General features: G+C 41.9%; 1 protein-coding gene across 6 annotated transcripts in view; it reads right to left on the reverse strand.

The window, feature by feature from the left end:
• RAB30 (RAB30, member RAS oncogene family) overlaps window positions 1-16,168 on the reverse strand; it is a 48,968-nt gene that overhangs the window by 27,033 nt on the left and 5,767 nt on the right. Inside the window, exons 1-2 of one of the 6 annotated variants that reach the window (XM_039378606.1) lie at window positions 11,604-11,618; window positions 10,641-10,773 (exon numbers count right to left, since the gene is read on the reverse strand). The exons of 4 other annotated variants lie outside the window; for them this stretch is intronic. The gene's annotated coding sequence lies outside the window, so the exon portion shown is untranslated. Of the gene's footprint in view, window positions 1-10,640; window positions 10,774-11,603; window positions 11,619-16,168 lie in introns of those variants that run through there. One more of the 6 variants, XM_039378605.1, reaches the window with a different exon arrangement.

Here is a 16,168-nt window from a genome sequence, read left to right on the forward strand (position 1 = left end):
CTTTGGCCCAGCTGCAATTCAAGGCACTGCACAGGTTAAATTTGGCACTGAAACAAATCCTGAAACACAAAAAAGCAGCACTTAGTAGAAGCTTTCTGCTCGAAGTCTCCTACCACTGCAGGGACATTACTCAGACAGCTTACCTAATAATCTAAAATCTGAAAAAATAATTTTAAAAAAATGTGTTCCAAAAATGTCTTTGAGATTTATTGGTTAGAACTGATGAAGGAAATGGTACATTGAGGATTAAGGAGGAAGGTCCCCACAAAACCAAGCATTGCATGTGCATGCGCACGCACACGCATTAAAAGACAGCATTGGTCACAGCAGCTCCCTAGTACAGATAAATCATGTCTTCACCTCTGCACACCTCCACTCCCAGCTCAGCTACTCCTCATCTTCTGCCACATGGGTTAATATATTATTGCAGAGATCTGCAGAGATCTGCATTTGGAGAGAAGGTGAAGGCACAACCACAGCTTATGCAGCACCAATATTTACCCTTTTGATACTGTCAATGACCAACAACTCGGTGACACAGCCCAGGACCTCCTGAAGCACGGTGCTTTTGCTCAAATATACATTCCCATCACAAACACAATTTCTCAGGGCTTTTCCTGTATAGACATTCCTGTATTATACATAATAGCAGATAGAGATACAGAGATATTCCTGTACTACTACTGATCTCCTGGCAGCAGCCTACTGAAGTTTTGACCTCTTGGGGAGTAAGACTAGGAAGCAGAAAGTTATTTCTTCTTGTTTACTTAAAACAAGCAGTAGCCAGTCTTCATAGACACTGATGCCAACATGATGTGTGCAGCCTGAGCAGTGCTGTCACTGGGACGAGAACCTTCACACTCAAAGCTGTGTGATCATGGGGGCACAACTTGGCATGTCAGCACTGTGTTTGTGACCATCTATTTTTATTCCTTAGCAACAGAGCAGCTTTTGAGGTTGGGCTTTGAGTTTGGGTTTGTGGGGGTTTTTTTGTGTTCAATCTATATTTGGCACCCTGGGGAAATTCCTGAGTAGAAGATAGCAATTTTTAAAAGAGAATAAATGCTGGCACTCAAGCTTTGCTGACAGCAACACCACGCACCAGTTCTTGGTTAGTATGAAGTACTTGGACCTGAAACCAAGGGAAACCCTCACAAGGACCAGGCCAAAAGTCACAGCCATCACACTTTCTGCCTTTGCAAAACCTTACCCTGGCATAAGAACAGGAAAAGATTTATTGGGTCAATAAATCGGTTATTGTATCATGTGTAAACCAACATCTCCAAGGCTCTGAACTTTACTGTTCAGCAGCACTGATGGGTCCCACGATAGTTTTTGTCCTGTGGGAGACAGGACCTCTCAGCAATAGCACTGGCTTAAAGAGGGAGGGAGTGGGGGGGGGGCTAAGACATCAGTACAGTACAGCAATTCTGAACTAAGATACTGTCCTTACCATATATCATGGAATTATCAATATCCCCCAGCTCTCTACAGCTCCCAAGTAAACATGCAAATTAAATCCTGACTAGTCTACATGAGAAAAGCAAATAACACCTGATGTTTCCCCACTCTGTCAGCAACATGGCCTTAAAAACATTTAAAGAAAAGATTTAATCATGGGAAGGACAAAGATATCACATGGCTTGGTGGTTTCATCGGTTGTCATGGCAAATGAAAATCCCTGACTCTCCAACTTGTGTGTTTTAGAGGAAAGGAGACAACAAAAATGCCCTTTTTATGACTAGAAAGGAATGTTTTCCTAATAATCACTCATGAACCCACAGTGCACTATATATAAACAGCTGCTCCTTCCCAGGAAAAATGTTTGCTGTTTCTTACTGAGCAACTCTTGGAGATCGAGGCAATTCAGTCCCAGCAGACATTCAGGCGTGGGTAATGAGAATCATGTGCTCTTACATGTGGTGACTTCTTGCCTGCCAAAGAGAGCCTGAACTAGCCACGAGGGGGGTCTCAGTTCTGTGACAGCTCTGCCACCAGCTCCCAGGGGAGGCTGCCAGCACAGCATGGCCAGGAGAACCTGGCAGCAGCATGAGTCCCCTCCCCTGCTCCCACACTCAGCATCACTGTGTCATTTCTTGCCACATGTCCAACAATGCCTGTTTTTTTCATGTGTTCTCAAAGCAAGCCAAATCCACGGATATTTGGCTGAGTTTTAATCTGCCAGACAGGTAAAAGCAGCAAAGATACCACTGTGTTTGCTCCAACCCAGGCAATCCAAAGCACCTTGCCTGAATGACCAGCATCACACATTTGTTACAGTAGATTTTCTAAATATAGGTGGGAGATTTATTTGGCTGTAACTTCAACAACAGGTCCCCAGAGAGCCTGCTCTTTCCAGCCACATTGCCTTTTGGGTTTGGACGCATGCTAAAAATCTGGGAAGTTGAGGATATCCACACAGCACAGTTACATCACTCATTTCACCACCAGGTCTTAGTTTGTTGGTTTGTCTCCAGCCCTTCCCCTCCTGCAAATCTCTCTCCACTCCTGGGCTTCAATGCCAGACCGTTTGTCTAGAAGGAGCAACAGGACCCTAAGGAATAATGTTTATTGCACAATGTTGTAAGCGATGCTCCTCTGTGGGGTAGGTTTTTTCTGGCAACCCCATCCACCATGATTCCATGGGGGAGACCAGAAGTTGCACAACCTCAGATGTGTGGCTGGCTGGAAAGCAGCCCCTTCTGTAATGAAAGCTACAAGCTCCTTCCCTTACTTCCCCCAAAAAGCAGCTATGTATCAAACTGCACCACTGCACTCCAACACTGACTGTGTACGTACACCAAGGGCCACGTCCCTGGCCTCAGTCCACTTGCACTGCACAGCCTTCATTGTGACAGCAAACTGAACCATGCTCCTCCCCAAACCTCACCCACCAAACTGACCCACAATCAGGGATGCCCAAGCAAATTAACTAAAGGCAATGGGATAACACATGGATAACTAGTTTGGATCCTTTATCTTTTCGATATGAGGCAGAAGGAAGGAGATTCATCATCGTCCTCCCTGGCCAGGCTGTGCCTGCAGGACTGCAGGTGAGACACTCACTTTCTGATTTACAGCCTGCACATACAAAAAGAGCCTGCACATACAAAAAGGAGGTCACTGTGTATCGAGTACGAGAGAAACAGATTTCCACAATAACTTTTCAGCTGCAACACTGTGAATTGTATCACAGCTTCATACATTAACCCTTACCCACACCACAAAGATGAAACGTTGAGGCTGCTGAAGTTACTGGAAATGCAATCACAACCCATGTGACAAAGGAACTCTGCTCTTTCACCCAGGCAATAAGCCAACTATGCAGCAAACAGGACTTTTCCATGGAGGACTCCTGCCAGAGTACCCCCTCAGCATGCTGGTCCTGCAGCATCCTCTCCATGCAATGGTTGCTGGCTTGGTTTAGAGTCTAAAGTTTCTGGATTGCTGTGCACATGGGTGGATGTGGGGAGGGATGGGAAAGGGAAAAAGCACAAGCCAAAGGCGAATAAAAGGCAGGCTGAGAGAGGAAGGAAAACAGATAGAAACCCAAAACCAAGCAAGAATAATTATCTTTAGGTATTACAGCAGAGTGGGCTGGTACTGTTGGACACCACACAGTTTTACTGCTTTAAGTTGAAGGGATATGACAGAGAAGATATTTTTCATCCCAACTAGGAGACTTAGTCTCAAGGCTAATGCCAACTGGCTACACTCACATGTTTAAGATCTTGACACACAGTCCTGGAAGAAAGTGTTTCAGTCACAAAAAAAGACTGCATTACCAGCTTCTTAAATACATATATACTTAAATATTTTTCCTTAGGATAGAGCTTGTCAGAGGAGGTGGTATAAGCCAGACAGACTGCGCTTATGGGGGTAAGGCACATCTCACATTTGTTCATTCCTTGCATTTTCCCAGTTTTGCACAAAACTATTTGGACCGGCACCATTTGTGTTGTGGTTTTTTTTTTAACAAAATGGACAGTCTACCCAAAAACATTACTTGTAATTCAAAACTGAACATAAGGCATTTTCATTTAGTAAAATACAGAATTCCCTCTTCATGTTTCAGCTCCCCATTTATTCCACCATGCACAAGCACAGCCTTGCTGCCCCCCAGCACAGCACACTGCCATCAAGTATAAAGCAACATACGAACAACAGCTCCTAATTGCACAGCTAATTGTCATTAGATATAAAGAGATGTCATGTTTAATGGAGTCCATCTAAAGCAAAGACAAGACTTCCGTAGAAGTTCTATATTTATTTCCAGTCCTTTCTAAATGTATTTCTATACTACACGTGACTTGAGATTGGATATCCAGGACTGTACCATAGATCAGAGAACAGAACAGATTTTTGTGTGTGTGTGTGTGCATATTTATCCTCTTAGCAGAGAAAATAGGTGAAGACCAAGACCAGAAGTCAGAATATAAGATTTTTGGCTCTGCTTTTGATAGCTTGCAGGACAGATCTTACATGGCACTTGAGATTTTGTTCTTTCCTACCTAACAGTCATCAGCATTGCCCTGAAGTGGCACTGCAAGCCCAGATCCACCCATCCTGCAAAGTTCTGTGCAAGGAACTTGTGCAGAAGCATTATATTAACTCTTAACTTTAAAAGCAGATTTATAAAAAGTCACTTGTTTTCTCTCTGAAAACACAGGGTTTGCAATGACTTGCACAATGTTATTGCAGTCAGCTAACTCAAGCAAGAACACGTGAATTCCAGCTTTGAACCACCTTTTCAAACTACTCTGTTCTCCAACCTATTTAGCTTCTTTCCAGTGGAAAACTTCACTCTTAATGTGCACTACTGCTCTCTTGTAGCATAAGCACCTCAATGTCTCTGCAACAGTCACGTGCAGAACAACTTAAACTGAGACAACTTGAACAACTGGATACATGTACGATCAAAAGCAAAAGAGAAGCTGCTGTGGTGGTAAAGAATCCAGGCAGGGTAACAAGGCTTGTAAAACTGCCTTCATCTGGACTGAGGTATTTGCTTAGCTGGCAGTACTATGAATTTCTAGAGGTGATGGTGAAAGGAAACAAATAATAGCTGTAAAGATCTAGGTTTAAAAGGGAAAAAAAAAAGATGGTTTAAAGAAACTGTGAGGCAATTTCAGGTTAAGATTATAAAAGGAAGAAATAAAATTTATAGACTGAAAAGGCAGAGAAAACAGGAAGAACAGAAGGATATGGCATGAATCTGGGATAAGGATGTCTGGGCAGATGCTGCTGGAGCACAAAGGCATGAGTCCAGCCAGCCACACTCTGGAGAGGAGCATCCCTGTGCAGCACAGCAAAAAAAGGGCAGGAAAAATACTGCCTGGAGGGGAAGATGGGAAGAACAAACTGGCAAAAAACAATCTCTAACCCTGGACTGACACCTACAGCTACCTACAGAGATAAACTCAAAAGCTGTGGGGTTGCCTCTGCCAAAAGTTAGAAAATCCTTCATTTTTAAATTTGCAAAGGAGATTCATATCCTGGCAAGACTATGCGTTGGATCTGGGAATCTGAATTCAAACCCTGAGCACAAATCAGGTTTCAGTGCAAATCTCAGTGCCAGCCTGAACAACAGTCACTACAGCCCCAGCTAACACATCCATCTGTAACAGAACATGCATTTGTAAGTCACAAATAGACTTTTCGTTCACTGTCAAAAGCATAAAAGAACCCAAGGCAATCAGGGAAACATTAGGTATTAAAGGTCAAGTATCCTATTCGTGGTGCAATGCAAGTGGACAGGTTTTAAGTATTGTTTTGGCATAGAAATGTAGGTTGGCTTGTGGCACAGAAAAGTGCTCCACGTCCAAAAAAGCCTTTGGAGTGAAGAACTTCACCTCCAGTGGAGAAATAAAAGTTTTCACTGTGGGCTCACTAATCTGATGCTTTGGTTCACGGCTCTATTGCTGCTGCTCTGCAGTAGCCTCACATACTGCCCGGGGTTACAGCCGGCAGCTCCAAGTGCTCACTTAAATTGAGTTTCTTTTCTTGGCAACTAATAACCTCTCTTCCCCCCTCCCACAAGACGGAGCAAACACCAAGTGAGACTTCCCAGGTACAATAGTTGCAGATGAGGGTCACATGTAAAGCACCACGCTTGCATTTTTTTGTACATTTATTACACTTAAGCAGTCAGTGAAGACAGCACGTGCTCTTTGGAGCAGGTCTGTGTCCTCTCATCTCTGCCCCAAAGCCAGCAAAATAAGGTCTGAGCATGGTCACAAACATCCCCTTCACCCTCAACACAAATGCACCCTTGGACAGACCCAGAACCTGGTTGTGATAAGCATGTAGGAATTAGGAAGCCATGATTAAATTAGTCCTTCATCATGCCTTTACAACAACCAAAACTTCAAATGTAAAACTAACTCAAACATCAGCTGGTTATTTAAAAGCACCAGAGGTTACAGACTATATGTGTGGCACCTCTGCTTTGCACACTTCTTAGACTGTTCTTCCCCCTTTTGTTATTTGCTACTTGTTGGTACCTCAGTGTGCACAATACAACTTTTCTTTATACCAGGTTGTACAGAAGGTTGTATGCCTCCAACAATATAAATGAGTTGTGCTTTGACAGAATATATTACAATTTTTTTTGGTCTATTACACTGAAAGCAGCCTGTGGCATTTTTTAAAGGGTGGAGTTACATGTTGAGTGAAGCCTTTGAGTTGCAACTATTGCACACTTTCCACCACATGCATGCCCACTTGTACATCCTTTAAATTTTAAAGGGAGAGCAAGCTGTGCATAAACAGTATGTACATTTCCCCCCTTTCTTCATTATTAAGAGTAACTTCAAGTCTGTACCATGATAACACTTAAATTCAAGGTAGGCCAATGGCCAAACAGTACTCTGTGCTAAGAAAAATCACTTACAAAGCATTATTGTCCATCTCTGAGCACTCTATACACACAAGCAAGTCAGGGAAAACTAACAGACAAGTGACTTGCCCAAGGATAGAAATTTGGGAGTAGCCCCCATGGAAACCAGACCTAAGCCTTAAACTCTCTTTGTTGGACCATTTCATCTCTTCAACCTCTTTCCCACTGATATCCCAAAATCTGCTTTGCTTTTCTTTACTATCATTGATGATTATCTTGTCATTCTGCAGTCTCAATATCTGCCTTCCTCTGCTCTGGTATCATGCTATATACATTTTTGTCTTTGTCTGCCAAGAAAGTGCTGAGATTAGCTCAGTTGGTTAGAGCATGGTGCTAATAACATCAAGGTTGTGGGTTTGATCCCCATGCAGGCCTTTCACTTAAGAGTTGGGCTCAATGATCCTTGTAGGTCCCTTCTGACTCAGAATATTCTGTTATTCTAACTTAACTACAAAGGTGTAATAGGGCTGGTATTTTTCTGTGGGAACTATTTTTGGGCTATATTCAGGAAATTTCCCCTTTTAATTAATAAGTTTTGTATAAAAGCTAGAGCTACCAAAACAGACTATAATCCTTTCTTCCAGCTTCTCTTCCCACTCACTCCTAGGTGCTGGAGGAGAAGTCACCCATGATGACACAACCATTTCCCCATGCAGACAGGCCGCATCCACTGCTCTGCAACTGCCCAAATTCTCCCTTATCCATTAATGCCTTAGTGCCAGCTCTGCTCCCAGACTCCAATAGAAATGCTTTCTACCCTAATTTAACATTCTGCATTTAACATGCAGCAACTGAACTGGTCAATGCAAATATCAGGTAGCTGATACTCATCTAAGAAGACTTCAGATTTCTAGCTTAAAACAGACATCATCCACCTCCTCTTAAACCCTGTCCTCCCTTAGCTCACAGAACCGCCCTTCCCAACCAAAGCTTGGCCAACTGACACCTTTCCTGTTCATGCAGGTCATTCATGCGAAGAACTGGTTTAATCTCAGCTGGCAAGAGAGTTATTTCCTGATGAAGTACAGCAGCGAAGCTTTCTAAAAAAGTCCAGCATCCTCTCACATCTCAGTTATTGCAGTTGTCCCTCTCTAGCCACAACAGACCTCATCTTGGATCATTGGCATTCGCATTCAAAAAAAAAAATACTGTTAAAGCACAATTCTCCCAGTTTTCCCCATTTATATCTTCAAGGTTTCCCACTTTTTCTCTTTCTAAGGCTCCCCAACTCCTTGTCATTCCTTTTCACATTCATCTTACAGACTAGGCTACATCCCACTAATCATCCTTAAAGCAAAAGCAAGCCTGTCAACCATGCTCTTCCTCTCACCTGGTCAGATCTCCCTACAAACACCCACTAAGCCTTCACCGACTCAAAAATTTCCCTGCCTGTTAGCGACCGTAACCTGTTGTCACTCACCAGAAAGTGCTGAGCTCTACTAGGTGGAAACTGTTTTGCCATTGCACAGTTATTCAGGATACGAGGATGGGCTACGGGATGCTGCAGCAAGACACAGTGGCACAAGGCAGAACGAATCTTGCTTGAATGGCCGCTCTTAATTTAAAGCAGCAGGTCTCTTCTCCTGAGGCTTATCCCACTGTCCTAAATGGAAATGTTAGGCTGTTATGCCCATGCCACTCATCTTCCTCCAGGTCTGATCTACAAAGAATGGCAATTCCTCCTGGATCCATCAGACTGAGAGCTGATGGTGAGATGAAAGCATGTGGCTCAGGTTTCTTGTAAACAGAAGAGTAGGGAATTATGAAGAAGGATTTTAATTATGACACAGAATGTATTTTTAATATTTACGGGGATTTCTGTGACTGTTCAGAGGGACCCCTTCCCATGCAAAAGCAGAAGTGTGATGGACTCTTTTTTACTTTCCCAGGAATGCCCAAAATAGCCACTCAGAGCAAGAGGACAAACGACCTCAATCACACACTAAGGCATACTGGGACCCACTTCGAGGTTAGGCTAAAATCACAAATGTTCCTTTCTAAAACTAGAAGTTTGAGAGTGATATGTCAGAGCTTTGCACAAATCCCTCAAATGCCAAACAAGCTTGACAAAATAACCAGTACATCAGTCCTTCAGCTCCTGAGAACAGCCCACACGCCCAGCAACATACAGCTCTTGCACATGAGAAATCCAGTGAGTTTCAGCATACAGCTTTTTTCAATGTATCTCTATGTATCACAACACATATTAAAACTCAATTAACACATCCTGCCTTTAAAAAGGGCACACAAGTTACAAGCCCTTCCTTCCTTTCTAGGAGGAGACAGATGCTGATTACAGGAAGCAGTTATCTGTAACAATTCTCTTCCTAAATCATACCGATTGCCTTGCCCATTTGAAAGGTTGCATTTGCTACATCAGAAGAAAAAAACACCTTTATTATTAGCAACGTCTGAACCACTAACAGTCAAAATTGTTTACTTACTAGACACATTTTTTCTGCATAGCACTGCATGAATCCCTGTAACACCTTCCCAGACAAAGTGTCATTAACATGCAAATGAAAAGTTCATACTTCTCCTTGAGATGGCACACAATTGTAGTCATAAGTAGAGGTAATGAAAGGCTCAAAACAAGACAGGTTGGTTACACATGTCACAGTAATGCTTGCAAATCAGGCTCTCCTCTAATTACCACAGTATTTCCAGGAGGAATCGATTACAACAATATGGATGAGTGGGATCCTAAACCTGAAAAATGTACTGAATTAAACATTAATGCACTCATTGACTGTTATCAATATATATATTTAATGGACGGTATGGCCTAGCAAAATACAGAGCTGACAGGGTTCTAAATATCTAGAAAGACCAGAATCACGGACACAGAGGCTTTAAAATACCCCCAGCAACAGAACATACCAAAAATATAAATTCATCCACCAGGCTATAATTACACTTTGCATTTTGTTTTTATTGTAAGATTAGTGTGAGCACACAGCCAGGCAGGAAGCCAAGCCACAAACTGTGCCCTATTGACTGCTGAGGTCTCCATTAGGTGCTACAAACAGAAATACTCATTTGCCCAGACCAAGCCTAAAGATGATGCAGTGAAACCTCTTCTCCATGCCAGGCAAGCGTTGGATGAGCATTGCCAAACAAGCATCTGAATTCAACAAGCTCCCTGCCCCTTAAAACATTATACACACTTTAACCCTGTTTTCTTAGGAAAACAAGCTTTTGCAATCATCTAGCCTGACCAACAGGTTCAAAAGTTACCAAAGGAAACAGTGTTTCAGCAAAATTACAAAAACAACATAATTTCTACAATTCTTTTGATCACCAGGCAGCTGCGATGAGCCGAAAATCAAAATCCACACTGTCACTGACCTCTAAGTGGGCTGATCTCTGCCCTTGACATTTTTTGTTTGGCTGCAACTGGCTGATTCTTCACAACAGTGCTGCCCATCAAGAGCACACTTAGCAGCCATGCATTTCTTATCCAGATATTCCTATCATAGCTTCCAATTGTAACTATGTATTTTACATTATCCAGTTTCTGAACCTCTGTCTAGTGCTCCTGAGCCCTTGAAGATTCAGCACTCAGCAATCAGTTGAAAGTGCTCAAAACCTTTCCAAAACAGATGCTCCTGCATGGGACACAAAAACTGATGATTCTCTTTATTACTAAGTGATCTGACACCCTGACACCTGTGTCTAGTCTATTAAAGCACTAACTGCTCTGACAGATTACACTGTACCCAGTGGCACTGATTTGTCTTACCTGCCTTTGAGGAATTCACCAAAATGTCCAAGTTAGTCTTATACAAGGTCTGGCTTCCCTACCAAACATCTGAGACAAACATCTCTGAGCACTTCTGAATCTGCCATCTCCCTCCAGTGATGGTGTCTGGGACCTAAAATAACAACAATGTTATTTAGACAATGCAACTTAGGTGCCTATGATTCAGGGCAGAAGCCAAGGCTCCACCATTCACTGAACAAACCCAACCAAACAGAACAAATTCTAAGCCAACATCTTTGCAAAACTATTTACACTTTCTGAGAGAATTTAGGATTAATGGGACTTCAGCTCCAGAGTAAGTTATCTGGGGTATGCCTTTCAGTCTTTTTGATGTACAGGGCAAACTCCAAGCAACTGTGCCTCTTGCCTCCATTAGAGGAAGACTTTACACAGCCAGCTATACCAGCCTGAGGAACCGCTGAAATCACACTGTTGCATCCCAGTATTTGAATTAAGACATCCAGAAACAAACAAGCTCTGCAAGAAAAAACACCCTGTTGCTAGCACAGCTCTTTCTGCTTGACTGGAATTGAACCAATATCACAACACCGTGAGACTACAACAAAAATGCCATGTTTCACAAGAGAGTCACTTGATCTATAAGAATCAATCACATCAATGGTTAAAAAACAAAACAAAAAAAATCACAATTCAGGTAGTGTCTGTTTGTTTTCTTATTTCCCTCCCTGTGTCACCTCCACCACTTGCAGAATTACTTTTCTTCCTTGCTATCTTCTCACGTACAGCTGCCAGCTGCACTGCAATATCCATCACACAGCAACTCCCTGATAGCTGGTGGCTGCTAAGGCAGTATTTACACTATGGCTTGCATTACAGTTTATAAAATTCTTTGGAGCTCTTCCAAAGGAAGAGCCTCATGTAAATCGAAGTTATTAGTGTCATCTACAAGCTAAGTCCAGTTAAGAATTTGCTAGCACTCACTGTGGAGACCGCAGATCTTTGAAATATCAATCAATGTGCAGCAGAGGGGCTGAGTAATAAACTTCATTAGCATTGCTGGTAACACTTCTCTTCAGTAGCATACAATAAATCACTGATGAATATTCAAGGCATCCCTCTGAGGTTATCTCCATTTTACAGATGGAGGCAACCAAGAAACAAAGTTTAGAAAGGGCTTGCCTGTAAACACAAAACAGATGCAGAATTCAGTTATCTTGCCTTCAAAATACAAAATATGTAATTCTAGATGAAACTGCAAATTATACAGATGGATTTGCAGTGAAATTAAGGAGACTGTCATTCCCTAAAATCACTAATGGCTATTCCCATCCAAGTTACAGCACTGGTTACTCACATTACAGTAACACCTACAGACTGCAGAAAACTGCAGATTCTCACTGGAGAAAGTAGGGAGTAACAGATAGAAGTTCTATCTCAAAGACTTTATCAAGGATAATGAAATCCAATCTACACATAAAATACAGGAACAGTTATAAAGACAGTGATGACTCAAAAACTGCATCGGAGGAAGTGGACTAACCCTTCAGAATATCAGACAAACATCAATAAATTCATTAGCTAAGCATCACCCAGCATTGCCCAGGAGGTATTTTTATAACCTTCCTCTGTATCTTCAAGAACTGATGTCATCAAGCAAAATGAGAAATACTGTGAAAGATGTGCTAACAAGATGGAAAGAGTTTTTATGTAGTTTCACACATTTTCCAGCAAGAAGTTTGACATTTAAGCAGGGTGACCTGGTTACTAGTGGCTACTTTACAAATTGGTGCAACATGTTCACGCTGCAGTGACTGACAGCTGCAGTAAAACAATAATTCACACTAGGGTCTTCCTTCCTGTGGCAACAGCTTTTGTAAAACTGCAGATTTTAATGAGATACTTGATTTAGTATTTATTTCAGAATCAGCTTCCTTTATTCTAACAGAAATAGCCTCAGCCCACAATGAATGTTTTCTTTGGTTATTTCATTGTGCAAATCAATACTCAATTTATTTTGAATTTCTTCAGTTGTGAATTTCTAACTACAGGGGATTTGTTTTAAAGATGCCTTTATTTATTATTATTAAATACCAGCTAACCACCCACATTGAATCAGCCTAGGGACACTATCCCAAAAAGTTAACCTAGGAAAAAGATTAATTTTAAGACTGACTTATCCAAGCAGTTTTCCAATCCAGAGGCACAGCAGGTTAGCGACAACCCTGATATAAGTGAGATGGCCCTTGACAAAAGTCTGAACATTCACAATGACCAGTGTGAAGTTACTAATGATGGAAGCACACATCTCTGGCCATGCATCAGCTTGAGAAGGAGCTTTAAAAATTACCCGTACTACATTCGCATCTGCAGTAGAAAGCTTAGGAATGGTCCATAATAACCATGTATAATGGCACAGGACAGAGAAATCTCAAGTATCTCCAGCACAGCGATGTCCAACATGACCCAGCAGACACTTCTCACAGGCCATGCTTTTGAAGACCATTATGTCAGTGCTTCCTAATGACACATAGAGACCAGTGACCTGCACAGCCCTCTGCGAGTGCACCAAGACACAGGTTTCCTGCAGAACTGTGGAAACAGAAGTGCTACTTAAAAGGAAAGAAAGATTTCCTAGTAGAGGGAAACACTCTACATTAGCAAAAATCCTTTACAAACATAATGGAAATACTGAGAAGTACCTCAGGATAACAATATGGATATATTTAAGTTTGTTTTCAAATTGGGGGGGGAGGGGGAAGCAAAATACTTCAGAATTTGGGGTTAGTGACTGCTAAAAGACACTGTTTGTTTCTTTGTTTGAACATACACTATATCCCTGCATGAGATGGTCAGGGCATACCAACAGCAGGTCACACAACACAAGAGGAGACTTCATTCCCACAGATCCCACAAAGCAGTTTCCAGCAGTGCCTAACACTCATGCCTCCCTCTCCTAAATAGATCGAGCAGGAATCTACCAACATGGAATTAAGAGCTCAACTTCAGATTTCCCATTTGCCTGCTGAAAGTAAAGAGTTAACAGAAACCTGCATTTATTTGGGATTTTCTATGTGCACACAAACACATCAATCCAAGCAAAATGCTACTACCACATTTTAGAAATGTGAATACTGCTGAGTTGAAGAAAATGGGCACAGTTCCCTTTTTAGAAGGAACAAATTGTTCAGAACAAGGATAAATGCAATAGAGAAATCAGGCACCAACTCTGTTTCTGCAGTTTCAAGCTGCTGGTACATGGATACAGTCTTTACACAATTATTTTTTTTAACAGAGCCAACGTTGTTCAAGGATCCCCCCACAACTATCTAATGTTCTCAAGAGCAAATATTTACTGTGAGGATTTTTATATTTTCAGATATGTGAGAAATTAGAGAGTGCTACAATCTTTTGTCTTCTTGTGGCTACAGACAGGAGAACACCTCTTGCTCAAAAGGCTGGAGTAATTGCAATGGTGCAGACACTCGCTGCACTTGAGTGTATTTTAGATAGAAAACATGGAATTAGCTGCAAACTATGTTAAAACATTTCCTTTAGAGTGAAAGCACTTTCTGCAATTATGCCATGGAAAGTGGGATTACAGAGAAGAGCAGAGCCCAAACCTATCATCACAGAGGCTGAACTTGCCTCTACATCTGCAGTCAACCACATGCAGAACCTGATCCTGAAACCAGCCATTTCAAGGTCCTCAGCAGCCAAAAGACATATAGAAATCCAAAATATGCCCTTACCCTTTTGTGAGAGCTAGAGATTTCTTCAATCTTTGCTGGGGTTTAATTAGACTCATTACTGCAGGTTTATCCGAGTTAATACCTTTTCTCCACAGGACACACTGCACCATGAACTTCGAGGGAGATGCAAGAATAAAAAGGCTAATGTTACTTCTCTTAATCTTCTTCCTCATATGCAAAAATGAACTGACAGCCCCATAGCAATTTCAGGCTACCTGATTCTCACATCTAAAGATTACTTGTCTCAGGATGGAATAATCTGATGTCTCCAGAGGACTAGCAGGGAGACCAAATGAGCCAGAAAAGCTTTTTCAAGCCTACATTTACTTTTCAGGTATTTGTGTACATAGCTATAAAGAAAGAACAACTAAAAAAATGATTATTTTTTCAAGTGGCAGTTGTCCCCTCTCTCAGTTAATCAAGTACAGTAGCCATTAAAATAAAGCTTGAATCTCCAATGTTGGAGAAGATAGAATTCAAAACTTCTTCCACCATCAGAAAGCAACAGGACCGCAGAGCATGAACACCCTTTACAGGATTTCTTGAGGTCAATAATTCAGGTTATACAAGGTTGTGTTACCATGTTTTTAATTAAGGGTGTTATTTTAGGTAAATATTCCCATGCTGCAACCACGACTGTCATGAAAACACCACATGTTAGCCCCTGGATGCTTAAGAGATGGCACCATGAAGAACTTCTCACTAATTAGACATGAATCTGGCTTCCTTTAGAACCTTGTTAGATAAAAAGCCTTGACTGATCTATCCTCCATTTCTCTGAGTTCAGGCAATGAAATTTAAATCACAGAGAAGTGCTAATGATAATTTTTCAAGTCAGCTTTTCATTACTGAAAGTACGCTTTGCAACATAGCAAACCCCAAATCTCTTTTCTAATCCTGGCAATCCCTTTCAGTTGTTCTTTGATTGGCCGTAGATCTGAACGCTGGCGTTCACGTCTCAACTCATGATCTACGTCCTGAACACGGATCTGCGATTTTTCTGGAGGATAGATTTTTCTAGATCTCCCGTCACTTTTGTATTTATGGATGAATGGGTATTTATAGCAAAAGAATGACCACTGAAAAGACAGGAGGGTTTGACAAGTTCCTGTGCCTTAAGTTTCATCTGTCTCAGGGAAGAGCGCACATAGGTGGGGTGATCTACTAACCAGATACACATTATTCTACTCAGCATCTTTAATAACCTGTTTCCTATTGGCATCACATCTTCTTCAGCTAAGTCTCCCTTTATACCCATTTCTCAGATTCATTTGTAGTCTGGGGCTATCCAAGCTCTTAAAGGTTACTGCTGAACATCACTAGACAGAAGAAGAGCAGAGGAGGAAGGGGAGGTGGGGTGATTGCACTGGAGCAAGGAGAAGCTTAGGCAGATGGAAAACAAGAAGGGAGAAAGTGGGTGGGAATAAGGACATCAGCAGTCCCCCTTGAGCTGGTGCTATCTCAGTGGCAACATCCCACTGAGTAGTGAAACATTCCATATAACCCCATACATCTTTGTCAGGGCTGGAAGACATGCCCTGTGAGGAGCAGCTAAGGTTTTGGATTTGTCTGGTTTGAAGAAAAGGGGTGAACTCATTGCTCCTTGCAGCTTCCTGAGGAGTGGAAGTGGAGAGGGAGGTGCTGATCTCTTTAACCTGGGATTCAGTAATAGGACGTGGGAATGGTTCAAAGCTGCACCAAAGGAGATTCAGACTGAACAGAAGGAAGCATTTCTTTACCAAGAGAGTGGTAAAACACTGCAGCAGACTTCTTAGAGAGGCAGGCAATAGCCCAAGC

Source organism: Pipra filicauda, unplaced genomic scaffold, assembly GCF_003945595.2.
Source record: "Pipra filicauda isolate LSUMZ 115617 unplaced genomic scaffold, ASM394559v2 scaffold141_size4267151_pilon, whole genome shotgun sequence".
NCBI lineage: Eukaryota > Metazoa > Chordata > Aves > Passeriformes > Pipridae > Pipra > Pipra filicauda.